Source organism: Cyprinodon tularosa, unplaced genomic scaffold (assembly GCF_016077235.1).
Source record: "Cyprinodon tularosa strain WSP-4 unplaced genomic scaffold, ASM1607723v1 ctg484, whole genome shotgun sequence".
Classification (NCBI taxonomy): domain Eukaryota; kingdom Metazoa; phylum Chordata; class Actinopteri; order Cyprinodontiformes; family Cyprinodontidae; genus Cyprinodon; species Cyprinodon tularosa.
In genome coordinates this window covers 328,017-344,729 of record NW_024039212.1, presented here as the reverse complement: position 1 = coordinate 344,729, position 16,713 = coordinate 328,017, and the positions used below count along the sequence as shown (strand labels likewise).

General features: G+C 34.5%; 1 long non-coding RNA gene across 1 annotated transcript; it reads right to left on the bottom strand.

Moving 5' to 3' along the window:
* Nucleotides 1–9,084: 9,084 nt before the first annotated feature.
* LOC119794609 lies at nt 9,085–16,465 on the bottom strand. The gene is made up of 4 exons (XR_005282238.1): nt 16,379–16,465; nt 10,213–10,270; nt 9,488–9,754; nt 9,085–9,310 (listed from the first exon to the last, which is right to left on the bottom strand). It is a non-coding gene; the product is annotated as an uncharacterized LOC119794609 (long non-coding RNA).
* Between the last annotated feature and the right edge of the window lie 248 nt (nt 16,466–16,713).

Genomic DNA, 16,713 nt, shown 5'->3' with positions numbered 1-16,713 from the left:
ATCAGTTTTGCAATGTTCTATTGTTCTATATAGCATGTATATTTATAATTTTTTGTTCCAAGGACTAGTGGCGTTATTGATTAGTAGAAAGTGACATTTTTAACCAGCTCTTTAATGTAATACAGTGCAGTCAGAACTGGACAGAATTGCTTTTAACTTGAGTCTGCATGAAAAACAAAGACATTTCTTAAGTAGCTTTCATCTCATCCTTAGTATATTTTTAAGCGTTTTTTTAGCTATGTATTTTATTTTTCTTAAGTGGTGCTTTTTTTTTTTTTTTACAGAAAATAGTGTTTCACATATAAGAAGTCATTATACCTAAAGAATCAAAACGAGAGTAACTAAAGAACCTTGTGTTTTACTTTTATATTCATATTATATAACATCTATTGTTTGGAAAGGATTTGCTGTATATTTAGTTGAACAGAAATTATTCATAAACATTTATATACCATCCGTTAACGAAACTCTTATAATGTCACACTTTAAACCAACCTTAAATGCTCTTTAATTATATTTCCAGATGAGATTGATAAAACAGCTTGTGTGCTGTTAAAGACAAACAGAAGGAAGGTTGGGAGGGGTTTGGCCTGTTTAATTGGTAGGCATGTTACCGATTTTAAAGATGGATGGAAGAAGGAAATGCTCTGTGTCAACCTTGGCTCTTGAAGTGTTCATTGTTGCTATATGTGCAGAATAAGTCTATGGTATTTGGTGATCTTGCCACAACTTGACCTCTGATGTCACAGATGTGGAAAGGGACGCACAGTTAGTAGGGTGTGTTGAAATGTTACCATAGAGACCAAAACCCACGGAAGGCACAAGATAAAATGTGATTTTTTTTTAAATATTGACTTAGAGGAAAGGTTCACTGGTACATCTATTGTTCTCAGCAGCTGAGGGGAAATAGCCAACTCTCATGTAAGGACATTTATGTGGGTGAGACATAAAAGATTTTTGTCTTTTCTGATCTTTATCAGATTAAAGCTGGCTTTTAAATGCTTTCTTACTTTATAAAGCTAACAATAAAAAAAACAAAAAACATACATGTTTTCAATTATCTGAATAAAAGGAAATAAATGTGTTGTTTAAGCTTTTTTTTTTTTTTTATTAACATGAGCTATTTTTATCACACGCTTTTAAAATACTGCTAAAATGGCCCTAAGTGTGAATAACCATCTTGTTAGGTTGAATTTTAAATGTGTGATTTTTTTTTATTAACAACACTATCTATTATGAAACTGGTAGCAATTAAAAATTTCATAAAATAATATATAATGGAATTTTTTTTTTTGTCTTTCTTGTTTGTTTTTAGTTCTTTCAGGATGACAAAATCTGCTGTAGGGTCTGCCTTAATGCTGTTTGCAACTCATCTTTGAATTCAGAAATATTTTACTTCCAACTGAGTTATATCTTAGGATACTGAGTAACGGTATCACCTTCTAAGAACCCAACTTTACAAAAAGAAGGATTAGGAAATGAGTTAGCAAACCCAGCAAAGTCAAATTCTTCTTATGCTAGTCCTGATTAACTATCAGGTGTCTGTTTCCTCAAACCTGTTTATGTGCTGGTTGGAAAAATTGCATTATTACAACTGGTTATTGTGCTAGTGGCTATAGTAGACTCAATAATGGTGTTGTACGATTCAACCTTATATAACTTGTAAGCTTGTATCTGTGTTGTCTTTCAATAGGCTTGTCTAAGGTACGGTACTATGCCTGACCAGATTACGGCACCAATTCAGCTCATGTAGAATGTTTTATTCCTATTGATATAAGCGTTTTATTCCTAACCTGATTCGCACCCATCCAAATCTGAATTCTGATTGTTTCTTTGGATTAGGGCAAATTGAGCTGACTATGGAGAACATGACACCAGCGCTGGACAAAACAGATTTTTTAGGTTAATTTCACTCCGTTCTCTAATCCTGTAATGTATGAACAGCATTGAGTTCAAACATTGCTGAACCCGTAGCTCTATCCTGGAAATAATAATGCATAAAGCACTCTGAAACAAAAGCCTGCATGTCCTTGTTTCTTTTTTTGTCTCTTTCTGTAGTTGAGTCGTGTCTTACTGTATAATTTTTTCAGGGAAATTCAACAACTCTGCACATGTCAGAGTTATTCCCTTCTAAAAAAAAAATGATCCAAACGATTATATCAACAATAGTAGAAATGCTTTTAACTGACATCTGAAGGCTTAGATGAGCCATAAAGGTTTGCCATAAATAACTACACAATGCCATTTTTGAACAAAATTATTTAATTGCAAGAAAGTTATAATCTTTCCACTTCCCTAACTGAACAATCCAGGATCTTGCCTATTTGCCAGAGCAGTGTATTTTGGACAGGTATATGATATAAACTGGCTTTTATTCTGAATGTGTATCATTTAACTGCCTAATCCAACCTTTTTTAGATTAGGCATTTAAAAAAATAAGATAGGCCATTTCTCAATATGAATACTTGTGCGTTCTCATGTTCTCTTGAAACATCATCAGGCTTAGCTCCAGCGCTGTTCCAGTTCACAAGAATACAAGACCAAGAACGGACCTGATGTTGGATTCAGCCTCACTCTTTACAAAGCATGCATCGAAGCAGACTTTTGTGTTCTCCAGAGTGGCAAATGTCCCAGCATGCACCTTGGTTCAAGTAGCTTCCAGTGGAGATCTCACAGAGTATTAAGTCAAAAGTCAATTTTTTTTAACTGTTGTTCTACAAAATTACTTAAGATTAATAAAGGTGAGAACATTATACTTTTAAGCTTCACTATATGGCCCATTTACTGATTTAGTGCAAAATTATATTTTTTTTAAGTTCCAATATTTAAAGGACCGTGGCTACCAGCGGAGCCACGGTCCTCTAAATGTTGGAACTTAGAAAAAAAAACCTAACCGCAGCCATGGCTAACGTTAGCCCTTCTACTACAGCCCTCCCTTGGCATACTGTAGCCACTTGTGAACTACCACCGGCTCTCAAAGCGTTTTTTTTTTGTGATTAACATTAATTTGATTTGTATTTATCAGACTGTAATAATCATTATTCATCCGTTACATTAAGAAGTAATAATTTATTATTATCTAGAGACCATTTATAACAGGAGGTGAAATGCAGGTCCAGAAGAGTCTAGTTCCAATGACACAGATTGGCTCTGTGTCTTCCCATTCTACTCGAGTCTGTACTTTCTTATGTCAATATCAAGAACCTATCTTGCGAGAACACGAGTGCATAGTGAGTGCATAGTGAGAAACAGCCATAGTGTTTTATAAAGGTGGTCTATTCCATTCTGTAACAATATTTGCCTTAAAATGTACTTTCTTTTTAAATAAAGGACTGTGTTCCACTCTCTCATCTGGCCTTCTTCCATTTATATATTTATATGCAGTAAAAGTCTGAGCCTAAAAGCAGGATAAAAGCTGCAGCTGTGAGAGAGGCAGACTGTCAAACAAAAGTGAATGGAGTCATTCTCCAAATCATGGCCACCTCACTGGACTTTTGCAGTTGTAACCCAATTACTACCAGGCCACATGTTTCCAAAGCTGGAACATCAGGCAAAAGAGGGAAGCCCTCCTTATTTTCTCTGCAGTCACCCTATAAAACACAAATACACACAGAGCAGGGTGAGAGAACCAGAGTGTGAAAGAGAGAAGGTTAAAACGTGCCATTCCTCATGACTTCAGTTCAAACTCAGCTTGAACTATTTTGGCCTGACATATTGCAATTTGACCCACATGGAAAGATGGCTAAAAGGTGATTCTGCTTTTTTTTATTAGGTTGTTTAATGAATTATAAAATTTAATTATTAATTTCATTATTTGATAAGATTCTTGAAATTTTCTGATGAAAATTATGTAATACTAATAGTAAAGCAAGCAAAAGGGAAAAAGAACCATAAAATATGACGCACAATTTAAACTAAATGAGACTCCAGCCCTAACATCAATAAAGACGACTGCTTTATAGAAGAAGGATGTGGTTTGCTGTTGGGGTTTTTTGTGGGATAACTAATGATGTGAGGTTGAGGTCTTATTCCACGGATGTGTGTGGGTAAGTTTATAGCCCTTGTTTATTAAACCACCCCTGTCCATCTTACACAGTTACTCTATGAGCTGAAGGAATGACAGACAGTATTTATCACTAAAGGTCAATGGAAATGTAACTATTTAAATGTGGTGAGATGGAATTCTGGGTTTAATTAATGCAAGAGATTACATTCTCTGAAAGGACAATGGAAACTGAACAAAGGAGTGTTTCTATTTACTTCTTAATGCAGTTGGGGGCAGCTGTTAGTTTTATCAAATTTGGTTATTTGCAGTTGGTAAAAAAACACTTTTAATGCAATTGACCAGTAATTGCTCAAGCTAAGATACATTTCAAACTGCTGTCTTGTTTTCAAACATCGTTGAAAAATAGACTAAAGCAAATTTCAAGCTTAATTCTTTAAGAATTGTCATGTTTGAAGCAAGGCCCACATGCAGAGAACACACAAGGAGAAGGATGAATTCATATCAAAAGGTTTTATTTTCCATTTGAAACTGATAGCAAAAAACAGAGAAGGAATAAATATTGTTATGGAGGAGCCACTGGAGCTGCATCATCCTTACACTGAAGGCAGAGAAGGGGAGAGGTTAGAGGATGGCTTAGACTCAAACTGGGAACCTAATTCAGATAGGAGCTTATTGAATAAGCGGGGTGTTTCCGCCAGGGAGGACTGGAGTAGGGAGCTGGAGGTTTGCTTGGTGATCCCAGGTGGGCGAGTTGTTGGAGGGCAGGCAGGTCTTTCCAGGTTGGTGGCAGAGAGAGTGGTACCTTTCTGGATAAGGAGGTTTTTCCAAGAGTTTCTTCATCAGAGGTTTTGTTTGGGTACGTGCTTTTCTCAAAATTACAAGAGCAGGAGAGGTAACCTGTTAAAATGCATACAGGGCAGGTTCAGGTTCAAATAACTCATGAGATCTTTAGCTCAGGGGAGGGCTATGAATACCAGTAGTGATTAACACACAAGTGCTGGAGATCGGGCCGACCGCTACTCTTATACTGGAAAAGATGGGGCTGATTGCACGCAGGTGTGCAGAAACGTCCCTCCAAGCCGATCGCAGCCTAATGGCTCAACCTACAGGGAAAAGCAGACTCCAGCACCCAACACGAATATTATACAATATATTGTTCTGAGACAAGACAACTCATGTATTTTTGGCCCATCTACTGATAGGTATTCCAAGTTCAATGCCTCAAAGTTACTCAATCAAAGTTACTAAATCAATTCTTCTAGTTTATTTTTTTAAGAGTTTAACCTCCTTATATATCTTTTCATTTTTTATATGCAGGCAGCTCTGCAGAAGCAATAACAGCATTTAGCATCTACTGTATCTCCCCCCCAAAAAACTCCCTGATCAGCTTTTCTGATTTGTTGACAACCTGGCATCCAGCGGCAAAAGTTCAATTTTCTGAACTCCAGTCGAACACTCGGATGCTTGGACGCTCTGACGCCCAAAACGCGTTCGGTGTAAACGCACATTTAGAGACATTTAAAACTTTGACTATTAAGTTGTTACAGTTAAGAATACAAAACATTTCCTTTGTAATCATGACTGCAGAGTTATCTGCATGGGTGTTAAGATCTCCAACAACAATAACAAAATCAGAATTAGTACAGAAACACAGAAGCAGTCCAATAAAAACCAATAAGTGAAGCTGCAACAGGATAACAGACAACTTTTATTTTACAACTAATTTTCCAAATAATACCATTGAGGATCTGAGGAACAATAGTAAATAGATCATAGAAACATTAGCAGATTTTTTATTTTTTTTGTCTCTTTGAAAGCTTGGATATATGCATTTGCACTGCAGGGGCCTGTTTCAATAAGGAAGTTCAACCAACTCTGAGTTAAAATTTGAACTCTGAGTTGAGTTATCCTGAGATTGGAAACTCTGAGTTTTGGGTTTCAGAACAGCTGAAATGAGTTAGTTCAATCAACTCTAAATTGACTGACTCTGAATTAAGCGCGTGCACCACAACTATAAAAAGCCATTATCAATGGAGCACAGATATTACGAGTCACCATGGCAACAGCGTCAGACAAAAAAAGGTGTGCATATTTCTCACCAGCAGAACTGGATGTGCTTATGCAAGCATATGCAGAATTTGAACATGTATTTTTTTTTAAAAGCAACACGGCTGCAGCGGCGAAGGAGAGAGAGTTAGCTTGGGTGAAAATAGCTGCTAGAGTCAATGCGTAAGTTTACATTTTAATTACTTTTATACAGTGTTGGGTGTAATGAATTAAGTTACTTAAGTCATATAAATACTGTAATTAAATTAAAGACTATAAAACAATAGTGGATTTAATATTAAATTTTAAAAGGTATATTTTGATTTGAACTTTCTCCCTCTAGTTACACACTTTGGTCAATTTAAGATTAATTCATGCAATTGAATATTGTTTATTTGAAAGCATTAGAGGTGCATTTTCTTGTCTCTCCTTGTATTGTTCAAGTTGTTGAGGTTGATTTGGGATTTAGAAAGTAATTAATAAGTAAGTAAAACAAATTAGTAATTAGACCAATACTTTCTAGAGACAGTAATTAATACATTAATCTAATTAGACTTGTTGAAGATCAAATTTGTAGTTAGTAATTAAGAACTATTTTAGAGTAACTTACCCAACTGTTATAATATCAGAGGTGAAACTGGAGGAACAGTATTTTATTAAACCTAATTTAGTTTTCATGGATAGGTGCATCCCAGCAGGCATCAAAAGAACATGGCAGCAGCTGAAAATGAAATATAAAAACATACTTCAAGCAGGTAAGCCTTGAGCACATCATGGGAGTAGAGTAGCTACCTGGCTTTACAAACAGGATCATCCATAAAAGGACATGCCATTTCATTCCCTTTGATGCGCTCTACGTGACTGAAATGTGTGCAATGAATACTGTATGTCCCCAAAGAATCAAGGTGTTTAAACACCACTTCCTCTTTAAAAAAGGGGAGGAGACCAAAATAAACTCCGGATTTTCTGAAGAAAACCTGCTCCCGACCAGGTTAGGTTCACAGAGTAAATTGCCATGGTAACTGACTCTGAGTATAAGTAACCTCTCTTTCAGAAACGGGCTTGACTTACTCTTCTTTCTCAGGTTTAACTTACCTCCCTTTCTGAAACAGACAACCCAGAGTTTCCCTCATTTCAGGGTTAACAAACTCAGAGTTTTCACTTAACCTCCTTTCTGAAACAGGCACCAGTACTATATTCTATTTGTAAACAGATTATATGATGTATATATATCATGTATAATATAATAATATGTTTTTAAACACAAGTGTGCTGGAAAAAACAAAACAATTATTGATTAGGCTTTACAAATATGGCTTGCTTTACAGAATTAGTACAGTATAATGTTAAACCTAAAACCCTGAAATGAGCAGACAGTGTTTACTCCCTCCAATCGGGACTGAAACTGTTTTGCTTTCAGTCATGAAATCTCATTAATGAACTATTTGCATGGTCAGTGATTACTGATAAATGATGAAAAAGTGGGATTAAAGGTTAGAACTTTCTTTTGTGCCTCTCAAAGCTTAGGGACTTATTTTTATATTTTCCCTCAGATTTTATTTTTTTCCTCTGATATTGAGTAAATCACTTTTGATTGCTTTGAGGATCAATGGATATATACAGATGTACTAATTTGGTTAATAAAAAAACCTTAAAAAGTTTCAATAAGTAAAACATTTTCAAATATAATCCCAAAACAATTTTTTTTCGTGACTTAACATTACATACAGCTGCTGCATATAGATTTAATTGTCTTTATGTTCATAAGCAAAGCTAAATCCCCCTAAAAACCTAAGCATTCTTTAAAAATAAATACAACTACAAATTATACTCACATGTTGTTCAACAAATGAGTTGGTTTAACAAAGCTCAACATCAAGCTATTTGTGAAGGCTTTTGTGTCCACCATGTGGTCACTTATAACCACTGCAACAGTGACAGTGGATCGCCAGCAGTGAGTTGATATGTTTTAAAAGAAATACCTTTTTGAGTCAGTTGTTGTGATAAAAATGGAGATTTATTAAAGAATTATTTTCTTAAAGCTTTATAGTCAAAGTAAGAATAGTTATAGCAAGTGGAAACCCTATCTCAAAAAATGGCTAAAACTGCAACTTTGTTCCCTGACAGGTTGGATATGAGTCCCAGATGGAGAACTAGATACCTACAGAAAAGTTTAAAGTTCTTATAACTCCTAACCTGGTTTGAACCTCTCAGTCAAATCTAAACAGACATCTAATGAAAATCAAATAAACATCAATAATATAAGCTTTGGAGAGCAGAAAATATAGATAAATACATAGAAACAACTTGTCATTACATCCACAGTACTTAAATGCATAATTAGATGCAGCATGGATGGCTAGTCATCTCAACACAGGTATTTATGCTTAATTTTTTGTAGCCCTTTAAATATACATCTTTTATGTTTGCTTGAAATTAAAGGCACATTGTTTGACAATTACACATATTGTCTTATTCTTCTCTTCGCTCGGCAGCATCCTAAGCAGCCAACTTTCTGGCGGCCCGAATCACTCTGATGTCAGAGTACACAATGTTATCATCAGTCTCATCTAAAAAAACAGAAATAGACACAGAGGCCAAATCTTGTTAATTAAAATGATATTGCCTTGGTAACAAAAAAATGTTAACCTCATAATTAGTACAGTTTAGTGTAAGAGAATAGCTTCGGTAAAATTGTCTCACCTTCTTTAAGACTTGTGGGGCGCTTTATTTTACACAATTTGACTGCGAGAAGGAGGATCAAAAGAAGAAGTGGGAAGTTCAGACTTGCAAGAACAGTAAGAGTTATTGAATGCGGCCCTAGAAAAAATAGACATCAAGTCAAATGACATTTATTTACTGCAAAGACTTTTATATGCCTATGCAAATCACACATTTAACATTGCATTTCTTTTACAACAATGCGAGCAAGGAAAACAACAAAAAAGAAAGGAATTAAACTAAAAAAAAAAATACATATATAAGAATAGCACATATTACCTTGGCAGCTTGTAAGGTATATTGTGGTCTGTTTACTGCTGACTTTGTTTTCTACTTTACAGCGTAGGTTTCCTGCCAGCTGACCATTCAAGCTGATGCTGAAACTTTCATTCTTTTCTCTGACAGCTTTAGTCTGTATTATTAGATTGTCATCTACAGAAAAAGAGAACTCTATGTCATCTCCATCTGCTGAGAAGTTGATTGTCCTTAGTTCTGGTGACAAACATGTAGCTGATAAAGCAGGTTGTGTTACAGAAGCTGAAAGAAAAAAAAAGAAAATAATCAAACTTACAATAATATTCCAAATAGAACTATTATATTTCTAAGTTCTAATTTCTTGTTCATAAAAGTTGTGCTTTATGCTTTATGTAACTTTTAACATTAAATAAGTTCCAGAAAATTTCTTGAATTACTTGAAGTTGCATTTGTTCCTACCTAAAATCTGTATGTTGATGTTGGTCGTCTTAAATATTTTACCATTATTCTCATATAGGACAAGTCGGTAATCTCCAGAGTCATTCTTTGTTGTGGGGTTAAACACAAATGTTACATTCGTATAGTTTACACACTTGAAGATCAAAAAACTATCTTTATACAGATCCATCCTCAAAAAATTTGGAAAGTTAAAAACCAGAGGTTCTCCGAAGGCTCCATAACATTGACGGTTTGTATCATGTTGAGATAAATTGCATTCCATAAGTCCTAAAAGGGAAACATTAAACACAAGCACATAAAAAAAGAGACAAAGCAAAAGAAAAAAGTTATAACGTGTTCGTTGTCAATGTAATATAAGAAATATTAAAAGGTACTATTACGATAGCAATTGGCTTTAAAACATTTTATCTATAAAAAGCTTGTGTAAAATGTTCTGAAATGAGAAACATTATCTGTATAATAATAATAATAATAGTAATAATAATAATAATAATGTATTACATTGTATTCATATTTATCACTATTTGGATTTGCCTAAATGAAAAATACATATTCAGTCTGAATATGAAGAAGCCTCTTGGATAAGAGGCGAAATGTCTTCTAGAAAATCTCATGTCCAGTTTGCGTAGACTGAACCTTTCCAAGCTTGACCATGATCTGGATGACGGAAAAGCTTCACAGATATTATTAATTACTTTAAACTAGATAAATTGCATGAAATATACCTGTTGCCAAGGTTGCCATTACCAGAACTGGCATTATTATGTAGATTGAAATCATTTTCTGTGAAGATAAAAAAATATATATATCTATAAATAAATTATGATCACAATGTGACGGACAACACTGTATAGATTAAATAAAATTTTATTCAGCCAGATTAAATAGTTTTTATATTAGAAGCATCTAATAGGTCCAGAAGCATTGTAAAATAGATACACTTGTAGCTTTAAGGTCCTAAACAGGCCGCTTTTATCTGTGTGAACAACTATGTTCTATGTATAAATCTAATTTATACATGGCATATATTCCTTGTTCTTGTTTTATAAGTCTAGTTAAATGGCTGTCTGTAGTATGTTTCACTCATTGAGTAAGATTTCTCTTTTGGGGCAAAGGTTGCTGTCTTCTTCTGGCTGTTCTTTATTATAAGAAAGAAGTGTAATTCGTAATGTTTTAGAGGTTTGTTGTAACAAATTATGTTTGCCGTGTTTAGAAAAACAAGAAGGAAATATCTTCTAGATGTAGTGGTACTGCAGTATTCTTTTTAATTCTAATACTTGTGTAAAATACTACTTGTGGTAATTATTGTCAGTATTATTAATAACTTATTTACTAAACGATATTTTGAAGTAATTCTACTAAAGTTGCATTTCTGGCTTCTCTAACCTGCTCAAGGCTGGAGCAGGGTAGAGAAGCCAGGGTGGAGAAGCCGGTGTTAAACAGATGATGTTTTGAGGTGGACGTTCTTACTTTACAGTATACTACAAAAAACTTTACAGTACAGTATTTCATTTTTTTTTTTTACACGTCACTATTATATTATTCTTATACACTTATCTAAGGTCCACATTTGTGTTACATTTTTTCTATATATTTTTTTCAGCTGTAAACATCAGATTTTCCACATTGTTGGACAATAAAGGGATTTTCTATTCTGTTCCATTGTATTTAAAAACATATAAAAACTACTTTTTACAAGCTTATCTCAGCAAATACAGCTAAGAGCGGCTCTCTGCCATTAAACATAGGTGCAGCGGAAGCATCAGACGCATCTGGACACATTTTAAACACCTTAATGTGTACACTCATCAAAAATTAAGCAGCAGGCATTTTTCGCTGCTCAAATCGTGGTGTGAATGTAGCATTAAACTTTCCGATTGTTTGAATTAACATATGAAACATAATATTGTACCTAAAAATTATCTCATGTCTTTCTTATGAAATGTCAACCTTTAGCCAAGCACACGTACTTCCCATAATGAGGACAAAGGTGGTGTTGTAACAGAGATAAAAACTTAGCTGCATTCCGCCTTTAAATGCAGGAAATAGCATTTCAGGGAGTCTTCATTTCTAAATTTTCTCAGTAAGGATTCCCTTCAAACGCCCTACAACACACAAAGCCTAAAGAGGTGATACACCAATGTGTACACCCTATGGAATGTTTGTAGCTAAAACCTGATTTAAAAGCTGTCTAATCAGCATTTTATCATATTCACAAAAATATAACTTTCACATGCGCCGTTTGTCTTGCATGGAAGGACCTGCATTGATTAAATTATAATGATTTCTCACACTCAAACATAATATAGACAATAAGGGTTTTATTACTTTCTTCTCTGATCAATCACTTACTCTCTGTTTATTTCATTCCTTTTTTCCCCTCACTGAAACATATAGACACACAATTAATGTTGAGCAAAGACTTCTTACTAGGGTTGAATTGCAGAAATATTTTTAGTAATTCAATTACAACAAATTGACTTGCTACCAAGTTAATGTCCTCTTTAACTGATTCCTATTAACTCTTTTGTGTGATTGATGTGCTTTTAAAGAGTTTGCCCCAGTTATGTGTAAATAGATTAACTATGTTTGGACAGAACAGATTTTTGAAGTGATAAAGGTTTTGAGCAAGGAAACATTAAAGGAATAGTACACCCAAAACATGATTAGCCTTCATTTTCTACTCACCCCCATGCTGAACAACACTCTGGAGTACTTTTTTGATATCTCAAATGCATCTGGAGATCTGGGAGGCTTCTTGCTGTCTGCTGACATTCAAATAATGGAGGTCTATGGTGCCCGAGGCAGAAAGGTCCATAAAAGTCCACAAAAAACGTTTCAATATTCCTCCATACTGCTCGTCCAATGTATTCCAAGTGTCCTGAGTGGGTAGCATCCAGAATTTACTCGAAACGAAGTCATTTAGAATGTTTTTAGAGCATAAACAGTAGTGTATAGGATTTCCTGAAAGCGCGTTCACGACGCTATGGAAACCGCGGCAGACCAAACCGGATGAAAGTGCGCATTCAGCTCGGCAAAGAACTCATGCTCTTCCTCAACACTGAAGTCCTCAGACATTTTTCTTTCGTTGTTTCTTTCTTTGCACAGGTAAACAGCAGATTTGTTCTTCTACGCTTGCATTATTGGCAGAGCAGACGCTGAATGCGCACTTTCATCTGGTTTGGTCTGCCGGCTTCCGTAGCGTCGTGAACGCGCAGGCTCGCTCTTTCGGGAAAACCTACACACTACTGTTTATGCTTCTAAATGACTTCGTTTCGAGTAAATTCCGGATGCTACCCACTCAGGACACTTGGAATACATTGGACGAGCAGTATGGAGGAATATTGACACGTTTTTTGTGGACTTTTATGGACCTTTCTGTCTCGGGCACCATAGACCTCCATTATTTGAATGTCAGCAGACAGCAAGAAGCCTCCCAGATCTCCAGATGCATTTGAGATATCAAAAAAGTACTCCAGAGTGTTGTTCAGCATGGGGGTGAGTAGAAAATGAAGGCTAATCATGTTTTGGGTGTACTATTCCTTTAATAGCATTTTAAGTGTTTACCACGCCGAAATAAAAATGGTCTAGGATCTGATTTGTTTAACTATATATATCGAATTTCGAAATAAAATAACCTTTCACTGAGAAACAGAACAACAAAAGGCAGTACAGAGGTACATGCAACATTACGAGAGATAAAGTAGATAAATATAAAAGGACAATTAGAAAAAAAAATCTTCTTGCAAAACCTTGCATAAAGTGTCAACATGTGCTTATCTAAAGAAGGAAGTAGCTAAGTCGCTGGTAAACCACACTTTAGCCTCACCTCCGCTAGCCTATCACCCCACATTTCTAATGTTTCTGACTCCTTTGGTATGTGTGTATGTGAATCACCTTAATTTTCTATTTATGGATTTGATTTTATTTATCATGTTTTATGCATGTCTGTTTTAGTTTTTACAACTTTCCATGCATACATTAATTATGTCAACATTATTATACAACAAACATGATATTAATCTCCTTTTTGTGCTCTATTATAAATCCTCAGTGGTTTAACTTTTCTGCAGATACCTATCTGACCCCAAAGCTCACACTTAGAAAGAAGTTAAATACAAACAGTTTCAATAAAAAAATAAATTAAATGTGTACTATTTTTTTTTATTTTTTTCATTTTAAGTGTTAATTATGCTTACTTTTAATTATACTTTCTTACAAATAAAAACAACTGTCAATTGTCATGAAGATGACACTAAAGATTAAAAGTTAACATATAGAAGTTAGTAATAACTAGTTTTATTTAAGATCACAGGAACTGACATGGGAATTAATGCATATAATGGGCTCACTAAATACCTTTTGTTCCCAAAAAAATATTTGTGCCAACGAAATAAAAAACTGTGATAAAACTTTTGGGGCTTTAGCTTTGCCACCATGTTTCTAATTCAATCAGTTAAAATGCCCATTACGGTTTCACTTCCACATCCAAATAACATTTATTCAACTATTGAAACCAGTTAGCTCAGTCAGCTTCACCATGTGTAAATATGCATTATGAGGCTTCCTGTAACAACCGATTACGAGGAGAAACGATCTCTGTTCCAGTTAGACCCAGAGATTGCTGCTGCTGTAAATGTTAAAATCAAAGATCACAAACTCCAACAGTACAGAGGAGTAAAAGGACGGAAAGAAACCGATAAAATCTATAGCTGGATCTGGCGTAAAGGTGCAGCATAACAAGCTCTGCTTGCAAAAAAGGCCTGGGCACATGGAAATAAACTCGGACCCCTTGAGGTTTGAGGAAACTCAGGTCTAGTTAATGATCTAAAAGTCCCTCTGTGGCTTCTTGAGACTGCAGGTAATCTTTGGGTAGACCATTGCATTTTTTTCTGTCATTCTAAAGGTGTTCACTCCAAAACGTAATTTCTCTTTTTATTCTCCTCTGCTTGCATCTTCTCAATAGTGATCACATCTGCCACAATGGAACAAATTAAGGCTGATGCACATAATACTATAAGACAAGTAATTAATTCACTTATTTGCTACCTAATTGGATCTCTCTGCACTAAACATATTTGCATCCCCTTCTCCTTAAATTGGAATTTGAGCTGAATAGTGATATGTTTGAGAAACGCACACTGGACAGCAGCAGGTGTTATTATTTTTCAGACTTAAACTTAGACAGACTTTATTGTAATTTTGTACACAGAGTGTTTTACAAAAATAAATGTCGTTCAGTACAGCACTTAAGAAATTTTCTATTTTTAAAGTGCAGCAGTGATAAAATGTAAAGATAAGACTGTTATGTGGTATACAGTTTTCAACATTCAGTGCTTTTTTTTTTTATAAAACCCATTTAGCAGTGTAATGGCAGTGGGGAAGAAAGTGTTTTGGAATCTGCTGGACCTGCATCAGATGGTTCTAAGTCTCTTCGCAGAAGGCAGCAAGGAGAACAGTCCATGGTGGGGGTGTGAGGGGTAATTTTTAATGTTACCGGCTTGGGACACGCAGCGCTGGGAAGAAATATTACAGCATAGCACAGCACACATCTGTACATCTGGTCTTGATTCATACCTGGCTATTTAAATGCCTCACTAATGAGAAATACTTGCAAAGCCACGCTGGTCAGAATCTCTCTATAGCTTATCCTCTGCATAAAACAAAACCCGATCAGAATATCCTTTCTATCCTGGATTATGTTTAATAATTTTGTATGCATTATACACTTATGCTGTGCTAACAAATACGTACATCATGAGAACAAGTTTGCGCACAGAAATAATTAGAGAGAAATAATTAGTGTTCGGTGGGCACAAATTTGTATTTGTCAGTTTCTGGGCTCCGTACTTAAGTTACTTTTGGTAAAAATATTTCTTTCAGTTTCAGTGCTCCATACTCTCATCAATTACTTTTAAAAAGTCATTAGGAATTGTCGGTACTGTTATTTGAGTAAAATCTTGAAAACTCAACCCACTGTGTGTCTGTTTACTGAAAAAAAAGACACTTAAACGGCAGACAGTTTAATTTTTACTAAAATTCGTATTTTCTTTTACACATGATCTTTGTTGTTTTATATTACTTTTATTTGATGAGACATCTATGACATGGAGAAAACATATATTGTCAAAAGAGGTAGTTTACTCTGAGTACCTTCAATACTTTATAAAAAAGTGGTTTATATGTCAAAAAAGGATTTTGAAAAGTGTTCCTTCTGCATGAATTTGTTTTTATGTTTTATTTGTATTTATTACTGTCTTTAACTCTTTGTAACAAAGTTAGTTTGTACATAATTATGGACTGACTGAATTATTGCATTTAAACAGTAAAACATTTATCCATTTATTTTGTAGCCTACCAAGTACTTTTTACTCTTTGGATGGCTTTTTAATTTTACTTGAGTGGAAATAGTGCTACTAAAGGAGAAAACAAAAGATGGCAATTATGATAGAGGTTACATAAGCTTAAGGTAAATTTGTCACTAAAAAATTATCTTATCTTAAATATATAAAACATTTCGTTTTTAGAGATTTTGATCAAAAGCTTTAGAAATTATAGAGGACAGACTAAATGTATATTCACCGTAACTCAAAAACAAAACTTGTGCAATCTATAGCAATTTAAAAAAGGCCATCTGTAAGTCTGTTTTGCTTAAGAATTTTACAATAATTATGAAATAATTTTGTTTAATTAAGTTGCATTGCCTTTTTTCAAAATCTTTTAAAAAGCAATGTTTGTCATTAATTTGTCAAACAACATACTTACAAAAAATGAAAAGCAGGGAAAATACAACAATACGTTCCAACATAATCTTTACAAATAGCTCAGTTGTAAAATTAGGATCAATAGGTATAAATCGCCAAAGTTAAAAGTAAAGTTTTCCGCTCTTACTTGCAATAGAAGATTGTTGTCTCTACAGAGGCTGTTTCCTTTTTCAACTGGCAGCAGGGAGGTGTAGCAGAACCTCTCACAGTTTGTATGTGAATGAATGATGACTTGGTGGTTGTCTTTCTTTTTAATATTTGATCCATATGTAAGACCTGTACATTTCATTAACTACTTAGGCAAGGCAGCGTTTTTTGTTTTTTGTTTTTTGTATAGGACATTTCACTAGCAAGAAAATTAGACTAAATTAAAGTTTAAAATGACAGATTAATACGAATTTCATTAATATGAAAAAAAAAACATACAAAAAAATTGAATTGCTGTGACATAATAATGTAGCC